Raw genomic sequence first — 9655 nt, 5'->3', positions numbered from 1 at the left:
CGTCCTGCTCTAAAATATTGTTCAGTTGTTTGGAACTCTTTCTACTTGAAACGCGCTGTAGAAGCGATTCGATACAACGTAGATTCGTTCAAAAAGCGCTTCGCCGTTTTCTTGGAATAACAACGCTGTGTAACTACGCCTATCATCGATTTCTTCTACGCCGCACCAACTACAGAATAAACTGTGCGTTATCGACTTATAACGATCGCTCAATCGAGTATCATCTGGATTCCACATCAATCTTTACGAAGTGCATAAAAACATATATGTTATCGCGATAAAAATTAAGTGACTGTTATTTTTGTGAAAGTAAATTGATTTCTATGGCGGCGCCATTGTTTTCTGCTCCAATTCCCTAGTAACGTAATGAAATATGAAAGAGAAATAAAATCGTCTGAAAAAGGCGGTAGCTTTATTGGATTTTATGTGATGTAGTCAAACTTGTAATATCAAAACTTTCTTGGCCACCGGGCCACATCGAAAGCCATTTTGCACATTTACGAGAGAGCATGGAGAGAAATGTAATACGCACAGCGAGCCACGTGGTTTTACACGACCTACTGACACGCTGTGCATATTACATTTCTCTCCATGCTCTCTCGCAAATGTGCAAAATGGCTCTCGATGTGGCCGGGTGGCCAAGAAAGTTTTGATATTTTCGGTTACAAGTTTGACTACATCACATAGAATTCAATAAAGCCCTTATTTTTCGTTTCGCTACCAGGAAACTGGAGCCGAAAAAATGGCGCGTGCTTAGAAATCGACTTACCTTCACAAAAATAACATTCACTTCGTTTTTATCGCGACAAAATATATGTTTTTATGCACTAATCGCATCTAAATTAAATTATCTAGACATTGTCAGGATAGATTTTTGATGTATGCCTTTGAAGACGAGATATTCAATGAACAAGTTGAAAGTTACCGTTTTTAGATATGCAATTCTTCCTTCAGAAAAAAGACTTTCCCGACCGCTAAAGTCAATGAATCATTCTGAAATTTTCACAGCATAATCTAAACTTATTATCTAAGAGATTGTCAGTTGGGTTTTTTGATATTCGTCACCGTTTCTGAGAAAATCAGATTTGAAGCGTGCAAATAGCCCTCTAAAACACACTGGCCTCAGACCTTAACAATAAATAAATAAATAATCACATATTTAGTGACTTCTGACCTATTTTTAAGCGCCGAAACATGTAAAATTTTAATAAAAAACAGTCATTTTACGAATTACGTTCTTATAAATTGATCCATATGTGAACTAGCGTCATCTGTAACTTTCATAATATTTTGCTGGGTACTACACTAAAAACTCAATTCACGCGAGCTTATGTTACGCGAATTTTATTTTTTTTTATTCACGGTCCTTGTTCGTGATAGCACATGCAAATCATTCACATCTGAAGTTCAGACCTTGAGATCCACCAGCATAACAAAGTGCACTAACAAACTTATTGTTCGCAATCTATACTCGTGATACCACTTACAATTAAGAGGTTTATTGTAGATACTCTGGGTCATCCAAAAACTACCGGGAGCTCTGGTCTTAAGATCTTCCAGCATAAGAAACTGCATTAATGAACTTATTGTCCTCGGCCCAAACTCGTGATGCCACATGCAATCAATAGACTTGTTGTAAATGATCTACACTATCCAAAAACTACCTGGAATTCAGGCCTTAAAATCTACCAGAATAACAAAGTGCAGTAACGAACTTAATCTTCACACTTCCTACTCGTGATTCGCTGAAGTCCTTGAATAACTGAAAATATCCCTGAAACAATACAGAAAAGACAAGTGAACAATATTGAAAAATTATATCTAAGCTGCGGATTGCTCGTACAAATTTTAAGACCTGTTTTCACTAAAATTCTAGGTCGACTGAGAACATGCCTGGAACTGATATAAATATACAAATAAGTAGTATGTAGCTCAACGACTATAAACAGCATTAAAAAATTATACATAAGCTACTGATTGCTCGTGTAATTCTTAATACCTCCCTAATTTGTCACTTGATTTTTTTTGACTGAAGTTATTGGACTACTAAGAGCATATCTATAACATCTATAAATAGACAAGCAAGTAAGGCGTTGCTCTAAAAATATAAACAGCAAGCAAAAAATATTCATTACCCGTTGTAGTTCTTCCTGTGGCACAAAGTAATCTCTGAGGACAGTACTTTTGTATCTTGGAATATCTCCTAAGGGTTTCCATAATTACAGACAGGCGTGGAAGAACTTATTGCCCCCAAAAGATTTATTGGAGTGGCCATGTCTCCCCAATATTTTGGCAACTGGAATAAAAATTAGAAAATTTGCTAGAAATATCCTATAATATAACATTTTTTTCTGGTATCCCCGTAGTTCGTCTCCGTAATCCTTCACATTTCTTAAATAAGTTACTAAATTTTTTAAACTAATTTACTACAATGTGAAATGTGCTATACTTTACCACTTTCGTATATGGATTATTACTGGAATAGTAGGAACAATGTTTGTGATTTTGTCGTGAATACGACTTACTTTACTATGGGGCGCTTTTTCAAAATTAGCCATATGGAAGAATGGGCAGAACTTAATCGTGAATATCTAGACTTGTAGTAATGACAGCAACATAATTCTTTAACTATTTCATTAAAAATATGATCAGGAATTTAGGATAATATTTTGAACAGTGTGAGAGAACCACAAACAACTCAAAAATTAAGTAAAAATCATCAGTTTAGTGAAAATCCAAAATAATTTAATTTGCTTCGTTCACTTTTCGCTGTGCGAAAATCGTTCGAGAAAAAGGTTGCGAACTGTGCTAAATCACGTAGGGAATTTCACAATTTGCTCCTTCTGAAAGGCAGAAATGAATCCTGTACAGGCATCTTGATAGTTTCTTTCAATGAAATATGCGAATCCGAAATGAGATAATCGACGTCAAAAATCGTTTGAAATTCTAGTAGTGAAAAGGGGGAAAGTTTTACTATTCACACAATCGATCAACTATCAATTCGAATTCGAAAGTATAAAGAAATCGTGCCAGCTTTATTCGTATTCACGACATCCAGTTATGTGTCTCTGACATTACACACCCGTACTTTTTTTACTTGGTTGCTTTTTATTTGCTCTAACCTCTCCTTACGTTACATTCTACAATTGAATTGATTCGCTGTTTGTATTAGTTACTGAGATAGTTCAAAAGTTCCTTTACAATTTACCCTGCAACCGAAATCACAGAATTGAGGAATCAAATAATACCCTAATACTCTGAAAGAATTCTTGTTACATTCCTGTAGAGGAATTTGACCTTCTGTTTCAACAGACTTCGCAGCCAATTCAGAGTGCACAGAACCATTGCATGGGCTGGTGCTACGATTCTACTGACACTACGAATCCTTCCAGGTCGAGGCTCGAACATACGACAACTGGTTTGTAAGACCAGTGCCCTATGCATTGAACCGTCAACCCGAGACTGAACACCCAACTTAAATCTTAGGGCGTATTCAGTAGTGTACTAGTTCTAGATGCATAATTTATGTCAGTTTTAAAATTTAAATCTGGATTTTATAACAAGAAAAACTGGCAGCCCCAGTATTGTTTTACTCGTGTTTCAAACATAGAAAAATAGAGCGGCATCGTATGCCAGCTTAAATTTGACAGAAAAACTGTTCGAGTAAATAAAACTAGAACGGATTGCTGGGGATACGTTTGTTCCAGTTTCAGTTCTATTATAGAACTCACGATACGTTTGTTTCAGTTTCAATTATAGATCTTTCATATCAAACTTCTAGCTGCGGAATTTGTTCTTAACCATGCAAACTTGATAGGTATTCCAATCAATATTATACTTAACAAATAAATGTTTACCCTGCATTTTTACTTATTTGAAAATACAACAGTTGAATAATGTGCAGAAGTTGTCGGTTTCTTGGTTTATAAAAATTGGTAACAGACGTAAAATTTAACATATTTTGTGCCAAGGGTCCATACTCAAACGACTTTAAAAATCTGATTCCGCTTTGGGTGAACGCTGCGGCAGCAAAGGTAGCTTTCTGTACATGAAAGTTCAGCGAGGACTAAAACCCTTTAATTTCGCCCCCGCACAAAACAACCAACAAACAATCACGTGTCTCCATCGAATATTGCAGTACAATGAAGGAATGAATGAAAGCTCGTACGATGTATATCCACGCGTTATCGGTTGGATGGTAGGAAAGCTGGCCAGCATATATCAGGTGCGGTTGCACGGAAGCAACATAAACAGAGAATCGGTGTTTCGCGTTCACACACACATACACACACCACTAGACACTAACCTGCGACCGGTGGATCCAAACAGAGAGCATCTCCCCCGGTTTACTCGCACCTCCTGTGGAGATTGGCCGCTCAGAAGACGCCGGCGCAGAAGCTTTCCCTTTCCAGACCGTTCTGGTTTCAAGCAGCGAAGGGCCATCTGGTTGAATTCCGCGTTTGCGTTAGTAACGAGAAAGGCTCCATCCGCGACACAAGTGCCCAGCCTAGGGGAGCAGAAGAACCGCGCGCGAATCTCGGTCATTGAATGCAGCTTACAGGCACTATTGTCCCTAACATACATGGTGGCAGCTGCTTGATGAGTGGCCTCTTATCGGCGATGCCTGGCAAATCCCTGGTGCTGGTGTGTGATTTAGTGAACTGAAAGTGCTTTGAGTGGGGCTTCGACTCGAAAGGAAAAATTTGCACGAAAATCGCAATCTGTGATAGTGCGTTACGCTTCTTTCCTTTTTCTGTGACACAATCCGAGTATCGCCGTGATAAGTGGGGTAGGAAAATTAGAAGCTCTTCCGTGAAGTTGCTGTGAGTGCTTTTTTCCTGTTCCCAAGTGGATTCACAAGCACTGGCAGGCCGAGAAGAAAAATAATCCTGCAGCAGCAGCAGAAGCAGAAGCTCGGATGGTGACATAATTCTGTACAGTGCACTCAGGGTCGATTTGCAATAGAGGGAAAACGGGCATGGTATGACAGGAAGATTTGCTTCGGTGATCGATATTTCGTGCTACGACGGCAGTGCTATAAGTCTACTTGGGTACAATGTTTCGATTGAATCGAGTGCATACTCATAACCGGAGACGGAACACGGTGTGCAGTGGTTTGATAATGAGTTTTGTTGTTTCAAGTGCTTGTTTATAATCTTGCCAGCAGACGAATGGTTGGCTTACGGAGGATGCTTTTTTTTGGTACAGTGGTGCCAGGCGTTTTGTTTTCGGTATAATTCCAAACAATCGAGAAGGATTGGTATGGCATTCCGTTGGAGTTCGTTTCGTTCCGACAGATTTAACAGATTTGTAAGAGCATGTAACAACACGGTACTGCTGCTCAAGCCATTGATAAATAGTAACCATAATCATACTATTTTGACAGACGATCTCTCCGTATTGCAACATGTTTCTTCATACTTTTATGATCTAATTCATCATGTACACTGGTATGTTGTACTTAATTATTTTATGCTACACATAGTTGTTGTAATCATGTTGTTGTAATCTTTAGCAAATTTGATTGCTTTGTACTCCTTATAGAAAAAAAAACTTCAAAGTCCCATAGCCGGGGTGTGACAATTAAGTAACGAGACTGTTTATTTAGAAAAATCACAACTCTACCTTACTCTTTGGTCAACTATACCAAAGATAAACTCAAGATTACAATTTTATTCTAGTGAACGAAAAAAGTCACAGGGTGACATATCGAAGCGGCTGTTGTAGTACGGCGATCCCTTTAGATACTGTCGTGATGAAAGATCCAGTTACAAACGATGTTTGAGCGCGCCATGTTAACTCGTTGCCGTAAACTTTCGTGTACTTGGCGATAGTAGCCGTGATTTACGGTTGCCCCGATGAAACTTCAGTCAGTCCGCACCTCGACTGGTCTCCTGCATCGCGACTCGTCTTCTATGCTTTTATACCCCTCCAAGAACTCGTTATGCCATCAAAACACCTTCGCACGACCAAGAGCATTATCACCATGCACTTTTACATTTTTAGCACACAACTATTCAACACGACACAGCAGGGAAACTAAACATGCTAGAGCAACGGTAAATATATCGATGGAGGGGAGAAGGATGCCGGGGAAAGGAAGAAAAATTTTGAGATCGCAGGCTTATCACAAGCGCGACCAAAAAAATCAGTATCAGTACTTAATTGTCAAACCTCGTATAGTTTACCAAGATCCGACTTTCGGTTCCAGAGTAACAAGGTAAAATGGGCAAAAAATTAATAAAGGCCCTTATTACGGGTATCACAACACGGTGAAAACCAAGTTAGGTGAATGTAGGATTTAATCATGAAAGTCGTTTCAGAGATAAAAGTAAATATTTAGATGAGCTTGTTGTTATTGTGGCCAAAGTGTACTTGTTTTTTTTTCATAGACTGAGAGATGAATTTTCACACACTTAGGTATTTATAAAAGGTCGCACAATCCCATAGAGTTTTAATCCTTTTTCGGATACGACTTCTGGTTTCGGAATCACAGGTTGAGATATATAAAAATTTCTATTTCATTACAAAGCTTTTATACATGACGCTGGTACCATTATTTGAAGTAGAAATTTCTCCGGATCCTGAAATTGGAAATGCTATTAAGTATCTTAATTAATTAAGTATCAGTCTTTTTTGCGCAATTTTGTCGGATCATACTTTTAGTAGTGAACAAAAACATGCATTGCATTCAGAAGTAAGCAAAGCTTATTCCACAGAAAACAGATATACAGGCTCTCATATGCATTGTGTGTAAAATTTGCTCATTCAGCGTGGCAAATACTTGCAGATGTCACCACGATCGACACGGGGTCCCACCACGATTTTAGTACCACGTTATATTGGGTGATACATTCACTTCACGCTGGATTTTGGAGGGGACGGGTATAGCGTGATGGGATAGTCGATGCCTTTCACGCAGCCCGCCTGGGTTCGATTCCCAACCCCGCACATAGGGCCAGAAAGATTTTCTGGTCCGAAGAAGCGAATGACCTAAGATGTTAAAGCCTCTACAATTGAAACAAAAAAAACGAAACGCTAGATTTTTGTTTTGCTGTTGGTTAAAATGACAAGTAAATAAAATGTTTTATTTCGATCAAATTCTCGTGTGATTTCTACAACATGGAAATAAAGCTGTCTTTAACACTTAGAGAAATCGTGTGACAAGTGTTCATATTGTTGTAGTTGGAATTTTGTTATCATTCCGGAACCTAGTGGAACGTTTAAAAAGATCACAGTGAATAATCGAGTAAGTGGTGTTTTCAACATATAGCAAATTTGAAATTTACACAGGATTTTGAAAAATTTTGTTCGAGCCTATATATCTGTTATCTGTGCTTATTCTGAAACTAACGCAGTAGTACGAATGTCGTTTCGCCTTTCTCTATTTAACTTTGAATTTTCCATATGAAATTTTGTGGTGTTGAACATGCTCTTACACAGCTATAATTATTAATGTTGAATATTAGTCTTTCTAAAAGCGAAGACAATCGAAGTCGACTTTCATCAAAAACTATGCTATAGGAGAGCAAAACGGTGAATTATTGATAACTCTCATATAACACTGCACTATTTACCGTAGACAATGTGAACTTTGTTGAATAAGTGGCGTGATGTTATTTTAGACGTTACAGCAAGTTCTGATCACGCATTACAGAGTTGTGGAAAACCATAATCCATAATCAAAATAATCTGTTCTACTGGCTAGTAAAAGGTAGCTAGCAAAAGTTAGTAATCGCATTATTGTTTACCAACTGAACTATTTATATGGTGCCGACGTGAATTCTTCACTAAATAAATGTAGCATAAAACCGAATTATTATGGTAGTTTTTGGTCAAATATCCAGAATCCAAGTCCAGTTATAGTTGACTTTAAAGATTCTAGACTTTAGTTCTAAACGTAAATTCTACAACTAGAACTGAATTCTGGGTCTGGGTATAGCAACTGAATTCAGTTTTAGAATTCATTTCTAGAATCCAGTCATAGAATTTAGTTCGAGATCAGTTCCAGTTCCACGTCCAGAATTCTGTGTTGAAATTCAGGTCTGAAATACAGGTCCTGAATCACGTTTCAGAGCTTTGGAACTGAATTCTGGAATTGGATTTTGGAACTGAAAATCGGATTTAGAATTCAGATAAATAATTCAGTTAAGAAACAAATATTGTTCTTGTACTGAATTTAACAACTTTTCTTGCAACAATTATGCGATTGGAAAAGCGCACTTTTCTTGTTTCATATGTTTCACAACAGTAATATTTGCTAAGTGGAAACCGAAATTGAAACTACTCAAATGATCTTGTCTATTTTGTTTATTTATTTTGTTTATTTTTGGGAGCAGGGAAAAGCCCGATGGAGATGAAATTTGGCAATCTCTCTCTCCAGCAGGCATAAAACCTCCTCATCTTTCGTATCAACAGATTACAATAATCCAACTGTCGTACAGACAGTTGAAAAACCGAATGTGGAACTTAATCCAGCAGTAATATGAATGAATTTAACATCCCTTACAAACACGTGATGAATCAATTTTCTGACATATCTAACAAAAAATAACCGATCTGAAACTATTGTGAAACATACCAATTATAACAAGTTTTAATTGAATTCTGGACCTTGATTTGAAAAAATAAAAAATAATAAATATAATTCTGAACCTGGATTTTTAAATTAAAACTGAATATTGGATCTGAATTTTTAAACCTAATTCTAGAACTTTATTGTAAATTCTGGAACTACAATTCGAGTCCAGGTTTAGTATCAAGGCCTAGAATTCAGTTCCAGTTTAAGTAGTCAGCTTCAGAATTCAGTTCTAGTTCCATGCCCAGAATTCAGGTGCTCAGTATCCGGTTGCAGAATATCGGAACAAAAATTCAGATCCAGATTCCGTAGCCAGGGCCAGAGCAGAGTTCCAGAATCTGGCTACAGATTTGAAAATCAGTCTCAACTTTCAGTTCTAGAATCCAGTTTCAGAAATAGTATCCACAAAGAAAACAGATATACAGTTTTCGCAATGACTGAGCGAAAACATCTATTGGAGGCAGACGAATGAAAAACTAACAGAAGAGATGATTTATTGGAAAAAGATACGCTCAGAGACAGGACTCGAACCTGCATTCCGTGTATACGCGCTACCATTTTGCCACTCTGAATCTTGTTATAGAGACCAGAGCTTAAAATTGTCATGTATTCTCAATGGAAGAATCCAATCCAACAGTCTCATTTTCATTTTGTCTCAATCGTAAATGACCGATACCAGAACAAACGAAGAGAGACGAAGCATTTTCGTTTTTCATTGAAAAAAAATGAGAGGGAATAATTGTCAACGTCACTCTTTTCTCTATGACAAGACGAAACCAAACTAACGTCTTCAGGGAGCATCAGCAGAATTTCAATTCTCATTATTTCATCGATAAATTGAAAATCTGTGACGCTAGGCTAAAAAATAGTGACTAAAATATGACAAAACGAAGTGATTACATCCCAGAACCTCTTTGGAAACCAAAACTACTACAAATTCGAGCACCAACAGGTAAAAGTTATTGTGAAACCTTTTTCTGTCATTTTCGATTCTCACAGCTTCGATTGGAGGATTTTTCTATAGGATTTTCACTGAAAACTGCAAATGACTGAAAGGGCAAATGAAAGAAAAAAATC

At 37.4% G+C, this 9655-nt stretch overlaps 1 protein-coding gene across 13 annotated transcripts in view; it reads left to right on the top strand.

The window, feature by feature from the left end:
* The first annotated feature begins 4479 nt into the window (after nucleotides 1-4479).
* Nucleotides 4480-9655, top strand: part of LOC131438712 (uncharacterized) — a 30426-nt gene continuing 25250 nt past the window's right edge. For 3 of the 13 annotated variants that reach the window (XM_058608938.1, XM_058608969.1, XM_058608929.1), the window contains exon 1: nucleotides 4480-4789. The gene's annotated coding sequence lies outside the window, so the exon portion shown is untranslated. The other 10 variants (XM_058608986.1, XM_058608944.1, XM_058608922.1 and 7 more) reach the window with 8 other exon arrangements.

Source organism: Malaya genurostris, chromosome 1 (genome assembly GCF_030247185.1).
Source record: "Malaya genurostris strain Urasoe2022 chromosome 1, Malgen_1.1, whole genome shotgun sequence".
Taxonomy (NCBI): Eukaryota; Metazoa; Arthropoda; class Insecta; order Diptera; family Culicidae; genus Malaya; species Malaya genurostris.
The sequence above is the reverse complement of the archived record's forward strand: the minus strand, read 5'-3'. Positions and strand labels throughout refer to the sequence as shown.